A 22,959-nucleotide genomic window follows, 5' to 3' on the forward strand; every position below is an offset into this window, starting at 1 on the left:
ACCCTCTCACATTGCGTGGCCCTATCTCACTGCGGTAAATGGTCAAAATATTGATACCAAAATATAGACTAACCTAAATATCGACTCCAAATTATAGAATGGACAAAATATCGGATGGACAGAATATAGACATCAAAAATATTGTTTTGAAGGTAAGTAATGTAATATCGATTTTAAAAATATAGACAGTCAAAATATCGAAGTACATAATATAGTTTATTAAAAATATCGAATTTTTAACAATATCTAAATGTTTTGTATGTTAGTACATGTGTGAAAAGTGTATATATTTTTGTAATTTATTTTAAGTAATTCATTTTATGTTATTTAATTGTTGCGTAATTTAATTCTGTAGCTGGTTGTGGGTTTATAGGGGAATAGGGTGGAAGTAATTTAATTATAATTAATTAAATATGTTAATTAATTAATTGGTATTTATTTAGAATAAATTGTTAATTCATTTTTAATTGGTAATTAACTAATTCTTAATTGATGATTAATTTTTATTAATTGATTAATTGATAATTATGTGAATTAAATTAATTTATTTTCTGTAGCGGGTTGTGGGTTTATAGGGGAATAGGCTGGGAAGTAATTTAATTATAATTAATTAAATATGTTAAATAATTAATTGGTATTTATTTAGAATAAATTGGTAATTAATTTTTAATTGGAAATTAATTAATTCTTAATTAATAATAACTTTTATTATTTGATTAATTGATAATTATGTGAATTACATTAATTTATTTTCTGCAGCGGGTTGTGGGTGTATAGGTGAATAGGGTAGGAAGTAATTAAATTATAATTAATTAAATATGTTAATTAATTTATTGGTATTTATTTTAAATAAATTGTTAAATAATTTGTAATTGATAGTTAAATAATTCTTAGTCGATAATTAATTTTTATTAATTAAATAATTAATGATTGTGTGAATTATATTAATTTGTTTTCACTAGAGTGGGAATAGTAAAATTTACCCATATGCAATCCAACGCTTTCCCTACTGTTGCACTCTCTGGAGTCGGAATAGTAATTTTTACCCCTACCTTATCCAACGCTTTCCCTACTGTTGCACTCTTTGGAGTGGGAATAGTAATTTTTACCCCTACACTATCCAACGCTTTCCCTACTGTTGCACTCTCTGGAGTGGGAATAGTAATTTTTACCCCTATGCTATCCAACGCTTTCCCTACTGTTGCACTCTCTGGAGTGGGAATAGTAATTTTTACCCCTACGCTATTCAACGCATTCCCTACTGTTGTACCCTCCGGAGTGGGAATAGTAATTTTTACCCCTACGCTATCCAATGTTTTCCCCACTGTTGAACTTACTGGAGTGGGAATAGTAATTTTTACCCCTACGCTATCCAACGTTTTTCCTACTGTTGCACTTTCTGGAGTGGAAATAGTAATTTTTACCCCTACGCTATCCAACGCTTTCACTACTGTTGCACTCTCTGGAGTGGGAATAGTAATTTTTACCCCTACGCTATCCAACGCTTTCACTACTGTTGCACTCTCTGGAGTGGGAATAGTAATTTTTACCCCTACGCTATCCAACGTTTTCCTTACTGTTGCCCTCTCTGGAGTGGGAATAGTTATTTTTACCCCTACGCTATCCAAAGCTTTCCCTACTGTTGCACTCTCTGGAGTGGAAATAGTAATTTTTACCCCTAGGCTATCCAGCGCTTTCCCTATTGTCGCACTCTTTGGAGTGGGAATAGTAATTTTTAGCCCTCGCTATCCAACGCTTTCCCTACTGTTGCATTCTCTGGAGTGGGAATAGTAATTTTTACCCCTTCGCTATCCTACGGTAATATTATTGTGTATTTTTTATTAATATTATGTCAATATATATATATATGTTTTAACAGATATGATTGTATATATTTTTTTATAAGTTAAATTAGTTATTCAATAATTTTAAGGTAATTTAAGTATTTTTAAGTATATTTTAGCTATTTATTTCTAATATTTTTTTAATTTTACATTATTTTTAGGAAATTTGATATTTTTACAAAGTATATATATATAAACGATATTTTGCGTTCGATATTTTGGTACTTACCTGTTTGTAGATAGGAATTCGATATTTTGTCTGTCGATTTTTTGGAATCTATTTTTTGGGTAGTCTATATTTTGTCCCTCGATATTTAGTCAGTGATCCCACACTGCACCGCAAGTCACCATCCCATGGCAATGTGCCTATGCAGGCCGCAGTGCATCCTGGGCCATTAACTTTGTGCAGCTCAAGTCAAGGACCCTGTCTGCTCAAATATTGGATGGCCTCTGGGACGATGGACGTGGGTCATTAACGCCATGTGTGTGTGGCCCTGTGCTGTCCTCTGCCTCCGGCCTCAACTGCGGTCCACCAGGGCTCACACATCAAATTGAGTCCTGACCGGCCCGGACGTCAAATCACTGCAGGAGGCACACACCACCACCACCAGGACCACCTCCAAACACCCCTGCCAGAGTCAAAACAGTTGTACTGGCAGACTAACAGAGTTGCTCACACCTGTTGTGGATGCCATTATCTGCCTGATCCCCTGCTCTGCTCTTCAGGTGCCACTAACACAGTGCACCACAACTCATGGAACATTTCTGATTGAGTTTAGCGCTGTGGACAGCTCACGCAGCAATGTCACCTCAGGCAGTGTGGGAGATGTTATGGAAGATGATGGTATGGAAGATGATGCAGGTGTAACACACCCCACTGCAGCTGCATCATGAATATTCTGAAGGGACACAATCCTTGACAATTTGTTCACATGAGCATGCTCAACTCTAGAATGAATGAATGAATAGCGTTTTTATACCGCGCAAAACTTAGCCCCAAGGGGCATCAAGGCGCAATACGAGCAGACATGGAAAGTCCAGACTCCAGATAACTAGACCGGACGCCATTGGGAGAGCAAGAATCTAATATGCTTGAGAAAAAAGCCAGGTTTTGAGAAGTTTTTTGAAGATTGTCAAGGAGGATTGACTGGTAAGCTCAAGGGGAAGGGAGTTCCACAGTTTAGGAGCCAAGGTGGAAAAGGCTCTACCTCCCCATCTAACCTTAGCAAACCTAGGGACTACCAGCCTATTCTTTGAAGATGAACGAAGCATTCTAGTGGGGGTGTAGGCACACAGAAGAGATCTAATACTCTAGTGTCGCAACCTCAATGCACTGCAAATCACGGACAATTCTATTTTGCATTTTGGGTGTCCTCTGTACTTGCTCCGGCTACCACCATGATGCTCCGCAGTTGTCTCTGTGATGTTTGTGTGTTTTTTCCGTTTGAATGGTGTTCACTGTTCAAGTTGTTTCCAGCACCAACCACTCTCTGAGGGCTGGCTAACACTCACGCCACACATCCAGCACAGGTGTCACTGTACATATGACCCTGCAATAAAGGTGCCGGGCACATGTGCCCGAAGCCAAATGAACAAACTATCTGCTTGTGTCAGTATGGTCATAATGTGTGCATGAGGGCCCTGGGCCCTACAATATTACATTGTGCTGTGCACAGGGGAGGCAAACATGTACCCGCAGGCAGCAGGTAAGAACTTGGACATGTAGCTTTATCCTCACCCACTCAATATGTAAGAGGAGTGGACTGGGCCATCGTACAGAGGTCCGAGGTGGGTGTGTGAATTTGATTGCGCGGCTCTGGGTGTGGTTCTGTACAGTAAATTTGCAAATGCATGTGTCTCTGTCGCAGTGCGGGTCTCCTTGGTGGGGTGTAGTTGGTCTCTGATGGGACTTAGACACCCACGTATGTGATCTAGTTCAGCTTCCATGAGCTCTGCCCCACCTGTACCTGTTTGGCCACCTTCTTTTGGCATTCTAACACCTGCCATTTGAATGCAATGTGTGCCTTGTTGAAGTGTTGGGAGCCAGCCGTGGTGGTGGGTGCTTCCTGCTGTGTGGTCTACACAGGGACTGGGGTCTCCTCTATGTAGCTTGGCTGCCCTGCTTCTGGGGGTGGGTTGCCAAAGATGTCCATGAGCTGTTGTAGGGTGTCGGTGTCAAAGGTTTTGTGGTCCTCTCCATCATCGCTGATGAGTTGTCTGGTCTGCTCTGCTGAAGATGTTTTTTGTCCCTCTGCAATGTGAAGGGGAGATGCATGTTGACTTTGTGTTGACATGTATATTGACGAATTATTCTTGTTTTCATGCAGACTGTATGACAATGTACATTGTGACTGTTTGGGAGGTGCAGCATATTCGATGCAGGACAGTGGACTTTTGGACTACATGACAGATGTGAGGTTGTATACGTACATTTCCATATCACAGTTTCCTGCTATTTTGGATGCGATTGGCCTTTTTCTGTGCATGAGCGGACCCAGTTGTGTTCTCTGTTCAGCATTGTGGGTGTTGAACTTTGTAGCACATTGTAATTGGATGTGCTGTTGTTGCTATGTGTGTGTGCTGCAGTGTACCAAGGGGATCAGGGACATGTTCTTGGGTAATTGTGGGTGTGCAGTGTGCTACACATCATTGTGCATGTGTGCCATTGCGCCCATCTCTCCCTGTTCCCCCATTCTCTGGTCGTTACTCACCCAGTTTATTTTTTGTCAGGTCCTATCTTGCTGTGTCCGTACTCCCAACTTCTTGCACCGTCTCCACATTGATGACTGTGGCCTCCATTTCTTCCAACTCCTCCTTTGGGGCAGGTCTCACACCTCCTGTCACTGTTGATGCCTTCTTGTTGACAGCGAGTGTATGCTTGGTTTGGCTTTTCACATCATTCCAGTGCCTCTTGGCCTGCTACATTGCCCTCCTCGACACTCCAACTGCATTCACGTTTGTCTAATTGACGTTCAGTTGATGGTAGAGTTCTTTCAACTTTGTGACGCTGATCTTATTTTCTAGTGGACTGCACCCAATCTTCCTCTTCCTCTTCTCCTTGGTCTTCCCCGACCCCGAGGTTCCTTGCTGGTGGTCTGTGGGGCTTGTGGGGTTTGCGTTGGCATCTCTGCACGCGGTCCGGGTACATCCATGATGCTAAGCAGTTTGATTTGGTTTTGGTGTGTTTTTTTGTTGCTTTTATAGTGCATTTTACTGCATGACATTTTACTGCATGACATGTGGAAATTTCTTTTTGCGTTCATGTTTCGTATTTTTGTGGCGTTGCCTTGACTTTATCGCGGACACGTTATTGTGGCCCTATCGCATAGTCCCACAGTGTTGTGAATACTAAGTTAACATTGTGTTATGTTCCCGCAATAGACTGCGATGTGAAGAGTTGCGTTAAGCTAATTTTGCGGTACTTGTCACACATTCTTGAGAATATCTCCAAAGTTTTAAAACTTTCAGATATTTATAACACCTGACTGGGACTAGCTCTATGCATTGTCCTTAGCACGCTGCATTTCCACAAGGTTAGTTAAAACAAGAGTATTCAAGAAATGAAGCCCAGCAAAAATTCTTGCAAGTTAACAGAAGGGATCACTGACAGAATTTCGAGTTGGCAAAATATCGACGCCAGAATATCGACATCAAGAATATTGATTTCCTTCCTACAACATTGTAAGTACAAAAATGTTGAGAAAAAAAATATCGATGTCAAACATATCGTAAAAAATATTGTTATTTTAAAATGTTTAAAAGTTATTGTAAAACATAGTAAACAATAAATATAATTAAAGTAAACATAGTTAAAAATATTAAAAAGTATTTAAAAATAATACCCAACACTTATACTGTAATAATAAATTAAACATATTTAAAATAAATATAATGTATATAGTTAGTCCATAAAAAGCAACAGTAGGGAAAGAGTTGGATAGCATAGGGGTAAGAATTACTATTTCCTCTCCAGTGAGTGTAACAGTAGAATAAGCATTGGATAGCGCAGGAGTTAAAATTACTATTCCCACTTCAGAGAGTGCAACTGTAGGAAAAGCGTAGGATAGCATAGGGGTAAACATTACTATTCCCACTCCAGAGAGTGCAACAGTAGGGAAAGCATTGGATAGCATAAGGATTACAATTTCTATTCCCACTTCCAATAGAGTGAAAGAGGTGAGGCGCAGCAGTGGAAGAGGTGTGGCGCAGCGACCAGGATGCCTGACTCCAGACCACAGGGTTTGCGGTTCAGTCCCTGGTTCTGGCGGCAGGTTAGCCCAGCACCATGTGACTCTGGGCAATAGCTTCCTTAATCTTCCCAAGGGCCTCCAGCGTCAGGACAACTCCGTCGGATGTAGCTGTGCGCTTTACAAATGCTGGCATTTACATTTTATTTAAATTTTTTACTCCAAAGAGTGCAACAGTAGGGACAGCGTTGGATAGCGTAGGGGTCAAAATTACTATCCCACTCCAGAGAGTGCAACCGTAGAGAAAGCATTGGATTGCGGAAATGTTAAAGTTACTATTCCCACTCCAAAGAGTCAACAGTAGGGAAAGCATTGGATAGCGTAGGGGGTAATATTTACTATTCCCACTCCAAAGAGTGCAACAGTAGGGAACATGTTGGATAGCGTAGGGGTTAAAATTACTATTCCCACTCCAGAAAGTGCAACAGTTGGGAAAGCGTTGGATAGTGTAGGGGTAATAATTACTATTCCCACTCCAGAGAGTACAACAGTAGGGAAAGCATTTGATTGAGTAACTGTTAAAATGACCATTCCCACTCCAAAGAGTGCAACAGTAGGGAAAGCGTTGGATAGCGTAGGGGTAAAAATACTATTCCCACTCCAGAGAGTGCAATAGTAGGGAAAATGTTGGATAGCGTAGGGATTAAAAATAACATATTTATAAATTAAATATTTTTTTACTTAAAATAATAATTGCTTAATTAATTATCAATTAATTAATTAAAACACCAATAAATTAGGAATATAAATTACCTTAACAGCATTAAATTACTTCCCACCCTATTCCCAAATAAAAACACAACTCACTCAACATACAATTTTAAACAATTATAATATTTATTAATTAATAATTTAATACAAAATAATTACCAAATTATAATTATTAATCAATGAATAAATTAACTACAACAATACGTGATAATTCATAATCACAAATACATTACTTCCCACCTTATTCCCCTATAAACCCACTTCCCCCTCCAAAAATGTATTAATACAATTAACATTATTATCAATTAATTAAAATTAATAACTAATTATTTATTTACTAATCAATTATTTATCTATACCAATAAACAAACAATAATTATGACTTAATTACAATCAAAATACTTCCCACCCTATTCCCCTAAATACCTGCTACAGAACTAAAACGTTACATTTTATAAAAATAATTAATAATTCCTAAAATATATTATTTAGTTAACTATAATTAAATTTCTTCCCACCCTATTCCCCTCTAACCCACACCCCACTCCAAAAACTAATTAATGCAATCAACGTAACTATCAATTATTTAACATTAATAACCAATTAGTAATTAATTAACGATAAATTAATTATCAATACCAATAAACAAAAAATTAATAATGAATCAATTACAATTTAATTACTACCCACCCTATTCTCCATTAAACCCACAACCCGCTACAGAACTTAAACTCCAAATTTATCTAACAATTATTAATAATCCTTAAAAAATATTATTGAATTAACTATAATTAAATTACTTCCCACCCTATTCCCCTATAAACCCACAATCCGCTACACTACTAAAATGCATAATTTACTTTAAAAAAATACTCACTTCAAAAAAATGTATAAATATATGTTAAAAAAATACAATACTTAACAAAAACCATATAATGCATACATATAAAATACATAGTAATATACACATCAAATTTATTAACATTGATATCTTTGTATCAATATTAATAACTTCGATATTATGTACTTCGATATTTCTTACCTTACATTCGATATTCCATTCGATATTCTGTCAACGATATTCTTGACATCAATATTCTGTCCCCACAACATTAAAAACTCAATATATATATATATATAGATAAAAAAACTCGATATTATGTCTATACACCTAAAAGAAGAGAATATGTAAAATAAATTAAAAGTCTTACTTTTATTATTTTTGCAGGTAAAATGTTGTAGAATATGAATACAATAGTAACTGTTTGTGTGAACTTTGGTAAATGATGAAACAATAATGTCTCTTCAATTGTAAAAAATCAAGTTTCCATGGTTGAATTAGATTTGTAATCCTGAGATTACATCAAGTATATGATTTACTTATTCCAGTTAATATTTTTATAGACTATTTGAATTAACATGATGCCACTTAGTAATGGCTGTTCCCGAATATGGGTGTTCTGCATTCTTTATTTTTGCACCAACCATGCTACTTTGATATCCACTAAAATGAGCAGATGGGGAATTATAAACTGCAAGTTTGGGCAGGTGTTCAAACAAGAGTGAGTAAACTACTTGCAGTACAATCATAAAAGAAATATTTGTGGCAAGGGAAATAGAATGAGATGGCAAGAAGGACACAATGTGAATCAGTGGCTTTGCTAGCCCTATGAGAGCCCGTGGGGGTCTCTGTGTTTGCCAGTGAGGAGCCGTGGGGAGGGTGCTGGTGAGCATTTTCTATGTTTGCTGCCCACCGACATGGCAAACTCCTTGAGGAGCGGGGGCTTGCTGTTGGCGCCCGAGATGGCAGGTGTTAGTGGGGGAAAGCTACCACCCCAACCCCCGTGCTGTCTGGGGTGTAACGCCCCCTCTGCCCCCCATAACCACACCACTGATGTGAATGGATAAGTTCCTTTGAAATAGATAAATGTGCCGAGGAACAGAGACCTAGAAGTGCACATCCCTCCTAAAAAAAGGGAGGTGGGTTGATGAACAGTCACAGTTGCAGAGCATGATTCAGCCAAAGTGCTTGTGTTTTTTGCTCTTTTCTTCCTTCTGATGTGGAGCTGATGTGACCAAATAAGTTGTCTGTTATCTAAACAGGTGCCACGTATCCTGAAGCATCGGCTGGAGCATGGGGCCTGGTACTCATGGTAGAAGAGAAAGGTTTTTCTGGGCAAAGGAAGTATGCCAAGTGCTGGATGCTGAGAAAGTCTACAAAGCCCCCTTCTTGATTGCTCACAAACAGGGTGACTCCTCCCATTAGTCCTGTTGCACTCTGCACAGAATAGCATTTGTGAAGCATTTTAAGTATATCGTTTATGAGGGTCCCAATTAGAGGAACAGCCCACACAAAGGGTGAGTCCTTCTTGGTGATCTTGTAGCTCTTGAAGGAAAATAAATATTAATACTGAAGGCATAGCCAAGACACTAAAAACCTCTTGACATCAGTTGGGAGAAAAGAGTCAAACAAGAATCTCTGGTGATGGAAATATAAAAAGAGATTCTGCTAGAAGAAAAACCTGGCATGATAACGTAGCGATGGGGAAAATAAAAAATAAAAAATAAGGGAGCAGAAGCATTGCAATGCCCTGTCATCTCTTGATTGCATCCCATATACATGATTCAATCATAAATTACATCACAGAAAAAGGATCATCTTGAATTGGGAACCTCAAAAACTATTCTATGGACATGTCACCATTTGGGGCATTGCTAAATATATGACGTGGCCTCCAAAAGCCCAAGTTTTGCATCCTTTGTTCCTCTGTGAAATTCAGGGTCGTGCCCTTTATGTCTAGCACTCCAAGCAGGTCCCTCTGGTGATAACAAGAACTGAAACTCTACAGCAAACCGGGTGTCATGGATGCAAAGCCATGAGCTGAGTGGAGCATCTTGTCATCAACACATCTTCATTGCCTGCCTGCTCTCAATGAAGATTCAGGTGGAAGACTGTGAAACGCTGTCTGAAGCAGAGAGACAGAAAGCAGAGGGAGCCATTCTGCACTTTGTGCATGATCCTCAACAGGTAGGTGTCCTGGTTGAACACCTAGAAAAGAATCATCAACGGAAATTTCATACCAATTAATTTACTATTATAAGTTAATTGTTCTTTTTTGCCCCACTACATAGCTGCTCTTTTTATTTTCTGTTATTCTAGTGTCTTATTGACGCATCCATGTGTGGTTTATCTGCCAAATGAAAAATGTATGTAGTGTCTTAAGGAACCCATAGATTAATTCGTTATTGCAATGTTCTTTTCTAAATTGATTAGTCTATGATGAGAAAATATTCTGCATTCATTAATCCTAAATTGTTTATTTTCCCAAAATTATAACACTCAGAACTTTACATGCAGGAGAATATATACAATATATTGGCTGAACCAAAATCATATGTAACCTTTCGGAATCACATAGATCCCATTAAATGTTGTGTTGCATTAATTAGGTGAATTAAATACATTAGTGCAATTGCTAGTCAGATGGGACTTTTTAATACTCTGAAGCACGTTTCTCGTAAGACTGCAATCTGTTCAGAAACAATTCAACACAGATCTTAGAGAAGGAGACTGATTCACATATAGTTATCCTGGAATTTGACTGCATTAACACATCCTTTTACGGTTTTATCTGCAAGAGCAAAAAGACCTATGGTATCCAAAAATAGACTTAGAGTGGACTTTATGTTCACCCGTTGGTCATGTGTTAATGGCTTTCTTGCCAATCTCACTTCCTTGCTCCTGATTCTAAGACTTTCACCCCTATTTTGGAGCATGGACAGCCAAGGAACATTTCAGTTTTAGCATTTGTTGATTTATTGAATACATCCTGCCACTTCTGATGTTACACCTTGCATTTGATCAGGTTCTATTTTCTCCAATCTCTTTGTGTCTCTAATCCCCCCTTCTTCTTTAAGCTCCAGCTATCTTTAATACTGACTGAGTATCTGCAGTACTCATCCCAACTCCCTCACACTCTCTGTGCTTCCCTTCTTGTGGGTACCCACCTTAAATATGCGTTTTAACTGTTCCATACCACTTGTGCAATATGCATGCATGTGTAGTGGCTTTCACAGAAAAATCTTTAGATGGGACCCATATTCATGCTCATGCAGGTATCTTAAAATGCCTTTTCTTTCATTTTAAGAAAAATAAATAAAAGATGGCCACATGCTTGTGTACGTATGGCAGCCATCTTGTAAAGCCATCCTGCCGTCTTATATCGATTGTTTATTAAACTGGAACAAAACCGTTATAATACGGCTGTTGTGTATTTGTGTGCACTTGTGATGGCAATCAGGAGAAAAGATAACTATTGGTATAGCAAATAGGTGACATGGTTGAGACCTATTGACTTTGCCAATACATTTTAACCCTTATGATACATTCTCTATGTGTTCCCCCTGCCTCCAATTCACATGATTAATCTCCCTGATTTTCTGACATCAGGGGGCTTAGACAATGTGCCAACCCAAGTCTGAAATCCAGGTGCACTGCAACTCATGAACACCTCACTGAGTAATGTTGAGGGCGAAGGGTTTACTGATAACTATAAACTCAAGAACAACCATGGATCTCTCAACCCTCTTTTGTACTCTCCCAACGTTCTTTCGTAATTGAATAGCACAATCAAAAACAGCACTCAGAAGCATGATATGTCTTCAAATGTTTGATTTTAAAATCCTAACCTAATGTATAAAGTATGTATTAAAAGGTTTTATTTTAAAATCCTAACCTACTGCATAAAATATGAATAGTAACAGCACAGAAAATAAACAGTAATTTAGGGAAGAATGTTATAGCTAATGACAATAAAAGAAAACATTCTAACATGTTTATTAAAATATATAGTTCTAACACCCTCATGCTGCTACTTCTAGGCACTATGCAAGATTTTTCAGAATTAGTCCTTCTGATTTTCTTAGACGGGGCATACAGAATACCTGTGTTCAAAACAGCAAGGACCTGTCGTGAAATAGCAGAGTAGCTATTTCCTATCACCTTGGAGCAGCACTGGAACACACTTTGCAATCTGTGATGACCACTCTGCTCTTTTTGACTCTCAGCTAAAGAGAGTGCAGCAATCTGGCATCTGTAATATCCAATGCAAAGTTCCTTTCTAATTTTAGTCTAAGAACATGCTTTTTCAGTACTCTAAAGACCACAAAAAAGTGCCTAAACACTCAATTTTTTAAATGGCAATTATTTGAAAAGGACCAAGTGTGAATTAATAACACCTGGAGAGGTAGTTTTATTTTTACCCATCAATCATATTTTTGCTTTTTGTGCAATTTCTTTTAACGACAGAAATAGATACACTTTTACAACATCACAATAACTAAACAATACTGGCTACAAAATTAAACAGAAGAAGTGAATGGAACCAGGGTGAACATTGCATGATAGAGACTGGAACCGTCTTTTCAATTCAGGATCAACACGCAAAGATTCTCAGAATAGCGACCACAACCTCCTCCCTCTAAGAGGCACCGGACGGTGCACATAGAGAAGCAAAAACCTCAAGCGTTGTCCCCCAGGTCCACCATTGAAATCTAAAGAGCCTGATACATACAGACAACTAACAAAGCCCTGATGAGGGTTCTAAAACGTGTCATTCGAACCGGAAACGCGTCAGCATTCTACAAGAGCCAATCATATCATTAAGTGACTTTGTCAAAAAGAATACACAGTTTGTGCTCTTGCTTTTCACGTTGCGTTGGTTGTCTTTAAACAGGAATTAATTTGTAAACATTGATGAACTGATGTTTTAATGTGTATTGTTCTGTGTTCACCGTTGTTCCATTCACTTCTTCTGTTTAATTTTGTAGCGAGTATTGTTTAGTTGTTGTGATGTTGTAAAAGTGTCTCTATTTCTGTCGTTAAAAGAAATTGCACAAAAAGCAAAAATATGATTGATGGGTAAAAATAAAACTACCTCTCCAGGTGTTATTTATTCACACTTGGTCCTTTTCAAATAACTTTAAAATAATTGCCATTTCAAGAATTGAGGGTTTAGGCACTTCTTTGTGGTCTCAATAGTATTACGGTCCAGCCCCCCCTCAGTCCCGCCACGGACCTAACTCCTTTGGTTTTTCCTTTTCAGAACTCTAATCAAGAAATTTGGTGAAAAATCCTAATATTTTTTATACATGTTTTTTGGAAGGAAAACTGTGATAAGGCTTACCAACACCCAGTTTGACATTAACTTAGTAGAACAAACAATCATCGATGTAAATGTGTCAGCTTGATTATCACTTTTATATGGTGAAATGTAGTTATAATAATCAATCACAAGAAGCAGGTGTATGTACATCATGCAAGCATTTCTGCGCATGTCAAACACCTTACATTTACTATTAGAGAAATAGAAGTGTTCTAACAATAGAAACAGGGGAGTTTAAACTTTTAAAACAGAAGAGTTTAAAATTGTAGAAATATAAGTTTAAATGCATAATATAAAGGAAAGAGAAGAGTATGAAATCAGAGGGTCTGATTCACAAAGGTAACTTACACTTTTGAGTAAGTGTGCACTTTGAACAAGTTTGCTAATTTTCGGTATCCACAAATTGCAATTTTGTAGTAACTTACACTGTTTTTAGTAAGTCGAACACTACACATGGGCAACTAGTGCTCTTGAAATGAAATGAAAGGAAATGAAATTTGATTTGTAGAGCACATGGCTGCCCGAAAGCGTCCAAGCGCTTGCTTAGGGAACCCGTCCTGGTTTTCCCCTTGCAACAACCTCACATAGAAAATAATGGAAATAATGAAAGGATATTTAGTTCTACTCCTAAAGCACATTGGTGTCAAGAGGGGGCTTGCTGAAAAGAATAAGACACCTGAAGACTTTTAAGTGATTGGTAGAAACCTTCCAGATTTTCTTTGAGACAGTCAGTAGAGGCAGGATTACTGTCCTAGTCCATTCTATCAATAGAAGTGAAATGGGTGATCCATAAAATGGCCCAAATACTTGTTTAGCTGGGATCATCTTTTGAAATAGCTTGCCATTTTTGACTGGGTGTGAGTGTTTGATTGATTCAACCTGGTTAAGAGCGTCGAGGGAATGGAGCCATATTTGTACCTCATGCATAATGCTCAGGACAGATTTCTGATGTGTCGCTTTAGATTAAACTTACTTCCATACTTATTGGCATCACCAGCAGGGTTTTTAACTACAATTGAGCAGAAGGGAACCTGCGGCTGCGACAATAGGTCTCCGCAGGATTCCCTTCACTTCGTACTCCTGTGCCCTTTTTACTCCATGCCTAGGCGTAGATTTCTAGTGAAAATTTTAAAACAAGCCAACCTGAAACATGCTAAAGAGGCCCTAACCTACCTACAGAAAGCATCCGACCCTTTAACATTGTGCTGCATAATTAATTTTATTAAAGTGGCGGTCCGTTTAAGGGTAACCAGAGGAGAGGAATGATGCCTAATATTGTTATTAATCTTTTTTAAAGTGTCAAAATCCCCTTTCCCTTTTTTTGCAATGTGTAAAAATAATTATTATAATTGGGATCCTGAAAATGATTTAATGAATTTTTTACTCATGTATATATGTATGTGCTTTTATGGTGATTTTTAATCATCGAATAAAGAATCCTTGAATTCAATTGATTGATTCAGATGCTCCGTCCATCGCCACCCTCTTTTGTACCGCTTTGGCCGCCATAAGTGTGGCAGGGTATGCTCAGACGTGAGTCCCTTGGTCACTTTGACACTGGATTCAAGCAAGCCGGACTGAAGACGGCTGGAATGCCAGAAACCGGTCCTCGGAAGCTTGTTTCCGATCCAGGGAAGACATCGCCTGGCAGTTCCGGCTGGACTGTTCCCATGAGGCACAGGGTCAGACTGATTTGCATATTGCCATGTCTGAACTGAGGTGACAGAGTGGGCTAAAGAACGGTGATGGATTAAACCCAGATCTTTTGACTGGGTGTGATTGTTTGATTGTTTCAGATGCTCTGTACATCACCTCCCCCATTTGTACCGATCTTGCGTGAGTTAGCACCCGCGATCACATCATTCATCTCGCGATCACATCATTCGTCACGCGATCACGTCATTCGTCTCGCGATCATGCACCGCGAGAGTATGATATCGAACACGTCATTCTCCACTGCGAGCGAGAGCGAGAGCGTGAGCACGGGGACACGTCATATCGATAACGTCATAGCCATTTTAGTGGTCGCACACGGCATATCAACACGTCATAGCCATTTTGCGCTATAGCACCCCCGATCACGTCATTTGTCTCGCGATCGCGTCGTTCATCACGTGATCACGCCATTCATCTCACGTCATTCTCCACCTCTAGCGAGAGCGTGAGGATGCGGACACGTCATATCAAATGCGACAAGGAGCGAGAGAACCCAAGCACGTCATATCCAACATGAAAGGTAGAGAGAGAACGCGATTTTGGACGCGCAGGCAGAAGTAATGTGAAGCTCGAGAACTCAAACATGTAAAATTTTCAATTTGGAGAAGAATATCAGCTCTAGCAGCATGAAACCTTCTGCAAATGATGATTTGGATGAAAAAAACTCCTCAGATTAACCTTTGGCTGTCTTTTTTGGTGCAAGGAGTCCATTTTTAAAAAGGTGGGGAGAGGGCGTAAGTGCCACAGAATCTCCAACTTCCTGTTCCTGCCCTGCAGGCTCCTCCCAGTGCTTTGTCCATCTCCTGCTCATTCTGCCTTTGGATTTTGAGCTGGAAAGATCACTATTTTTGTCAGCAGTATCATTGTCATTGGATTTGAGGATTTTTGAAATGGATATTTTACAAGTAAGTGGTTGTTGTGTCTGTTTGATTGGGGGCATTGCAGTTGTTGCAACTACAATTTATTTTTGGTAACCATCATTCCTTTTTTTTTTTGGGTAGAGGTAGTCAGTAGGCCCAGAGCTAGTCATGGCAAGCAACTGTTTCTTTGGTGTTTTTGAATGTATTTCATTTTCAATTATCATTTAGGGCCTGGATGGCATTGGATTGAATTGGGAAATGTGCTTTTTTTGGGTGGGCTTTTTGTTGTGGGGCCTGGCTATGTGGCTGGTGGCCATTTTGAAGCCTAGGCCTGCAATCTTGTCTGGTCTTGTCTGCCAACAGGCCTGCTTTCATCCAGTAGGCTCAGAGCAGGTAGCCACAGCTTTTAGAAATCAAGTGTTTCTGTGTGGTCTGATGAATTTTTAGACATCATTTAGGGCATGGATGGCATTGGTTTGAGTTGGGAAGTGTGTTTTCTTGGCGTGGGCTTTCTGATGTTGGGCCTGGCCATGTGGCTGGTGGCCATTTTGAAGCCTAGGCCTGCAAGCTTGTCTGGCCTTGTCTGCCAACAGGCCGGCTTTCATCCAGTAGGCTCAGAGCAGGTAGCCACAGCTTTATTAATCACATGTTTCTGTGTGGTCTGCTGAATTTAGACATCATTTATGGCATGGATGGCACTGGATTGAGTTGGGAAGTTTTTTTTTTGGTGGGTGGGGTTTGTGATGTTGGGCGTCTTAAAGACATGCCTTTGTTGTGTGTGCCTGGTGCGTGTTGGTGTGCAATGCATGCACCCTGCAGACCTCTTTGGGGCCTGTGAATTTTTGTATTTTCAATTTTGTTGCATTAAAAAAGCAGCGTAGTGTGCTTTAGCATGCATTCTTTGCCTGGCTTTTATGGGCCTTTTGTCAGCCACATCAATCCACCCCCTTTGCCAGCAGCAGCTCCATGAATGATGTCATGCTCAAAATATGAAATGTCAAATAGGGTCCACCCCACTTCCATTACATTTTTATTTTGGTGGTTCTTATTCTCTCTCCTATCCTTCCTGAGAGTGTAGTGTGTGTGTGTGTGTACACAGTAGTATAACATAGCCCGTGTTGACAAAGTCTAAGGAATGGCTAGACTATATCTTTTGTTTGCACTAGTACAGTAGTAAGTAACTGAACCACAACAACAAATGCAACATTTCACTGATGTTATTCTCCTGTCTTATTTGCTTTTAGGTGCACAAAAACCCAGAGGAGAAGTTGTCATCATCATCATCATCTCATCACTCGTTGTACTGCCAGCCAGACAGAAGTCCTGCTGCGCATCACATCCACGTGTGACCACAACTTGTTGTGCATCTGCGTCCTGCCTAACATCTGAAGAAGATTGCCCCAAAGAAAGGAACCAGGTCTAGTACTAAGAAAGTTGTGGTGAGAAGAAGGAACAGGAAAAGGAAGTGCTATTAACCACGACTGGTGTGCCGGCCACTGGTTTTTCTGGGACCAAAAAAGTTACGCCTGCAGCAGCGTTGTCTGGCAACAAAGCTGGAAGCAGCACCTCCGCATCAGCGGTCCAACCCCACCAACCTCGGGCCAAGCCCTTGAGTGTCGCAGAGGTAGCCAGTCTACTAATGAGCAGCGATGTTGAAATGTCATTATCGAAAATAGTACACCTTCAATGCAGGTAGAAACTCAGCAGATAAGTGTGCATCCACAACAAGAACAGCAGCAGCAGCCTCAACAAGAACAGCAGTAGCAGCCACAAGAACAGCTCACAATAGTAGTTGTTGCTCCTGACGTAGGGGCATTTCAGGAAATCGAGCTTCCTGCAGACAAAGTGGAACAAACCACTGTTTCGGAAGATCTATTGTCTTCCAGACCACCAGCAAGGAAAAGGAGGCTGACTCCATTTTCTCTTCTTCAAGCCCCGCTTCTGATTATCGTGATGCCACTTGGCAGCCACCAGCAAAGTCTGAGAGTGATGCACGCCACAAGACAATGCTTCTGAAAAGGAAGGTTCCAGAAAAACTTACATTTATGGAGGCAGATGTACAAGAGGGAGATGATGCTGATGAAGAGTCAGACGAGCCAGTCATCACGCACATCACTCCCGGCCCAAAGTGGATAGAGACCAACATTCTCACACTATCCTGGAAGGCTGCTATTGAGCGGGATGTAGCACGGATACCACCAACACAGGTTATTATTATTATTATGTTTTCCTATATAGCGCCAGAATCAACCCCCGAAGGGGTATCTCCGCGCTTGCCTTGGGAACCCGTCCTGGCTTTTCCCTGTGAGATAGCCCCTACAGGGCATCCCCAAGGTGAAAGCCAGGCATCCCGCCGCAGGGAGGGGGGGGCGTTGTGGAGATTAAGCAAGCTTAATGCCCAGAGTTGCAGAGTGTGAACCTATGATTAGGTCAGGCACCGAAGCGAGAATTATCGAGTCCACGGACATTTGTGCTCAAGACCCTGCCCCGTCGGGAATTGAACCCTGGTCCCGGGTCTGACCTCTGCTTCAGGGTCTGCCTGCTCTAACCAGTGAGCCACACTTCTCCACCACCATGACCTCCAGCTGCCCTATTTTCAAAGGCCCGGCAGGGACCTACTACATCCAGCTCAAGCATCTCAGTAGGTAGTGGTGGTGGAAGTAGTAAAAGTCACAGTGTAGCTGCACAGAGTCACATTCCAAGCACACCCTCCAGTTCAACAGGTATTGAAAGTGGCACATCCAGCAGTGCCAGAAAGTTCTCCTCCCCAGTTAGGGACTTTTTTTCTGTTAGCACCAAGGAGGAGAACATTGCTATATGCTCAATTGGTCGCACAGGTATTTGGCGCAGTAAGCTTGGTACAAACTATGGTACCGGAGGCCAAGCAAGTCATCTAAGAATACACCACACTATTGTGTGGGAGAATCACCTACCCTAGTTAAAACAAAGTAAAAAAACTCAACCCATTGAAGTTGGGCATGAAGAATCAGGGGACGATATTATTGCGGTGGAAGGTGAAGAAGAGAGAGGAATTTCTAGCCCTGTCCCAGTGGTACCGCCCACATCCTCCTCAGTAACATCTGAGTGGCACCGCAGTAAGAGTCATACTCTGAGTCAGCCTGAGACACCAAGGCAACCGAGTACCGCAATGAGACACAGTGCTTCTTTGAGCCTAAGTGGGTTAATGAAAACAACAGCACCACAAAGGAAAGTAATCCAGCCTACCATTGAGAGCATGCTTAGGTTGGAGGGGCAGTTCCAACGCAACCACCCAACGGCACTGTTGTGCAGTGCGAAGCTGGCTAAAATGTTAGCGCTGACCTTGTCCCTTTTTCATTTGTGGAAGGGGTGGGTTTCCTTGACTTTGTGCCAGCCATCTGCCCTAAATGGAAGGTTCCCAGACTGTCCTATTTTGCAAGAATTGCTGTTCTGGCACAACATCATGTGCTGGAATTGGTTGGACAAGCTTTGCAGCAGAGTGTTGTTCACAATATCCACCTGACAACAGACATGTGAACCAGTTGCCGAGCCACAGATTACATGTGCATCACTGCATACTGGGTCTCTTTTGTGGGGGTTAGAGATACGCTATCTGAACGCGGTGCTGTTGACACAGCTGAGATTTTTAAAGCTACTCAGAAACATGCAACTGTAGCCATGTTTGCCATGGAGACATCTCATACTGCTGTAAACATTTTGTAAGAGTTTTCCAGCAAGATTTTTGAATGGCTGCGCCCAAGAGGGCTTAGTATTGGTTTTATTGCCAAAGATAATGGCAGTAATGTACTTAAGGCCATGGACCTTAGTTCCTATTTCAGGGTTCCGTGTTTGGCACATTGCATAAACATTATAGTTCAAGACTTTCTGAAAAAAGAACCCATAGTCAGCAACTTACTGACCATCTGACGAAGAATATGCACTAATTTCAGCCATTTTTTTAAAGCTCAGAAGCAGCTGAGGATCCTTCAATGTGAATATAACATGCCAGTTGAAGCACTCATCCAGGAGGTGGCAACACTTTGGAACTCAATGTATTGCATGCTTGATCGTCTGTCTGAGCAGTACAGGACACTCAATGAATATGTCATGCGAAGACTGGATTCTACTGTGAAAGGCATGACCCTTCAGATGGCCCAATGGTGCCTATTTAAATGCCTGACTGAGATGCTTCGTCCTTTGAGGTCTTCACACGTGAAGTCAGCAAGGAGGACTGTACAATGGGCCAAGCTATCCCATTATTGCAAATGCTAGAGCATCAGCTGAAGAAGGTGTCTGAATCATACAAAGGTGTAGAGGAAAAAAAGGAAGCCTATGACTTGGTGGGAAGCTTAGCCCATCTCTTAGCTGAAAATACAGGGGGGCAAAATAAGATTTTGTCACAGGAACAATACATTTCTGCCACAATTCTGGATCCACAGGCAAAATTGGGACTGAAGAAATGTATTCCGTTTTCAGAAATGGATGTTGGCCGCTACAAAACTTGGATAGCTGAGGCTGCGAGTAAGTCGGAAAATGAATGGCTGCTAATTAAAAGCACACAAGATCAACCCACAAGAAGTACTGCAGCAGGGCATGCAGCATCAAGTGTAACTTCAGAGGCTGAGGGCTATGCGTTTGGCTCTCAACTCTCACCATCACTATCGACAACAGCAACAATAACTCAATCATTAGGCCCATTAGTATTGTTACAAGATTGGTATTTAGAGTTAGGCATTAATAAGCACTGTGCTGATGCACAGAGAAAAGAGCCCAAAAGGTTAGCAGCAGCACCACTGAACATTGAGCGAATGGTCCAGGCCTATCTGGATGACCCAACAGAGGTGTACATTGATCGAAACCCATTGCAGTATTAGTATAGGAAAACAGCTGAATGGCCACTGCTCAGCAGGCTGACCATAAGCTATCTGGCTTGCCCTGTCACAAGTGTCTCTTCCGAACGTGTTTTCAGTGCTGCTGTTTCCATTGTAACAGTGAGCAGGACCAGTCTCTCGCCCAAAAACGTGGAGAGGTTAACAATGATGAAAATGAATCAGCACTTCATACCACCGAATTACACAATACATGAATCAAGGGAGGAAATGAGGACAGTGGATCAGGTGATGGAAGTATATGATATGATATGAAAAAGCTTTATTCCACTTTAAAATACATAAAATCATAAAAACAACAAGTTCATTACATTAACGAAATAATTTAAAAATACATATATTTTAGCAAATAATTAAGCTTTTCCTTTTCTTTAAGATACTTTTTAAAAAACCCAGCATTACGACCACACATGTTACATCATTTAAGGATACTAAAAACAGTAAAGCTGGGCAGCATTGCTTCCAAGTACCATGTTTTTTAAAAAGTGGTTTGATCCATCTAGACTTTTCCAGTGTATAAAATTTGCAAAAACAAATTGCATGCAGCGTAGATTGGGTAGACAAATCGTCACATGGGCATTTACACAGATTTCTTCCCCAATCATTTACTTTAGGGAATGAGATTAAACAAAAAAAGACATCAAACCTGAATCTTGTTAATAAGTAACGGTCAAAGACCTCCAGACACCAAATCAAGTAAGGCTGAATAGTATATGTGACTAGGGTGAGTTGATGCTGTATAACAAGTTTTTTGTTCATTTCCACGCCTAGTCTCAGGGATTCAACATGAAACAAGCACAACTGCTTCAAGTCCTTTCTTGAAATCTTATACAGTGAATCTGGTTGGTGGTAATAATCTGGTCTTCCTAGATCCCTGGTAAATTTAAGAATATACATCAGCCAAGGTATCTTACTGGCCTTGTCCCCCCCTTGCAGTCCTTAATGATTTTTCTGTTTAACAGAAGGTCAGGAGTAGTCCAAATTCGATGCCAAAGCAAAACAGGTTGCATACTAATCAAGTCGATCACATATCGAATCCCCAGCTCTGCATGACAGTTGAATACAGGGGAGCCTACAGGGATAGCCAGGATAAATCTTAAAAACACATTCTCTACCTTTTGTATTTTATTACAATTGTCAATTCCCCAAATACCTGCTCCATATGTGGCTGTGCTGATGCACTTGGCCTGGTATATTTTTAGCAACTTTTCTGGGGGTCTCTTCCCCATCTTTTTAGAGAACGACATAAGTGCAGCAGTAGCTCTCTTGAGCATCATAGTCATGTTTCTGATGGCTGACCCCCAGGACCCAAATTCTTCAAGCACAATACCCGAATAAGAAAAAGATTTGGTGGTAGCAATGTTTTCCTTCCCAGCAAACAGACGACACTCTTTATTCCTAGATCTTCCACACGTCATTACAAAGGTTTTAGGTTCATTAAGTTTAAGGCCCCTACTATCCATGAACTTTAAATATGTGTTCAAGGCCGTTTGTAATCCTTTTTGGGTCCGTGACATAATCACGGCATCTTCCGCGTACAAGAGGGACACAATTTGTTGGTGGTTAACCTGTGGGGTGTCACGTACTTCAGCCACTAGTTCTTTTTCTAAGTCATTGGTATACAGATTAAAAAGAATTGGGGCGAGTACGCACCCTTGCCTCACTCTCCGCTTTACATGGAAAGGCTTGGTACATTCTCCTTTTGTGCCAGACCTCACTTTAGCCCTGGCCTCAGCGTAGAGTTGTCTTAAAAAGGAGATTACCACTTCTTCCACCTTCATGTCCCTCAGAATCTGCCATAAGCGGTCATGAATACCACAATCAAACGCAGCGCTTAAATCAACAAACACTGCGTAGAGTTTGCCTTCCTTAGCCTGGGTGTATTTTCCCAGGAGCATAGAGAAATTTAGTACCTGTTCTAAGGTTCCCCGACCCTCCCTAAACCCATATTGCACTAGGGATAGGATGTTGGTATCATCAGCCCATTGTTGTAAACAATTTAAAACTACCCTCCCTGTAAATCCCATGAAAGAATCCAGGAGGGATGTAGGGCGATAGCAGGAGGGATTTTCCCGGTCCCCGTTTTTAAATATGGGAAAGATATTGATTCCGCCCAAGTATCAATAAATCCCAGTTCACAACTAGCATCGAGTACACGCTTAAGTAGCGGAGACCATAGCTCAATCTGGTGTTTAAATAGATCAATAGGGATACCGTCAACACCCGGGGCTTTATTACCCCTGCTTTAAGCAATGGCATTTTGGATTTCAGTTACAGATACCAGTAGGTCATTTGGGATAAAGCCAACCTCGCCATGCCCCAGTGTTTTACTCCCCATATTAGCCAATTTGTGCACTCAACCCGGGTTATAGACCTCTGCAAAGAAGTCTATCCATGAATCTTACGATATTGCCACTTCTAATCTGGTGTTGTCTCCTGGAATAAAGAACGGGGCTTTGACAGCAGCCCAAAAGGCTGAACCGTCCGTTTTCAAAGAAGCCTCATATAGATTTTCCCAGGCTTCGTTCTTTATATTACGTTTCTGGGAT

This window comes from Lissotriton vulgaris, chromosome 4_1, assembly GCF_964263255.1.
Source record: "Lissotriton vulgaris chromosome 4_1, aLisVul1.2, whole genome shotgun sequence".
Lineage (NCBI taxonomy): Eukaryota > Metazoa > Chordata > Amphibia > Caudata > Salamandridae > Lissotriton > Lissotriton vulgaris.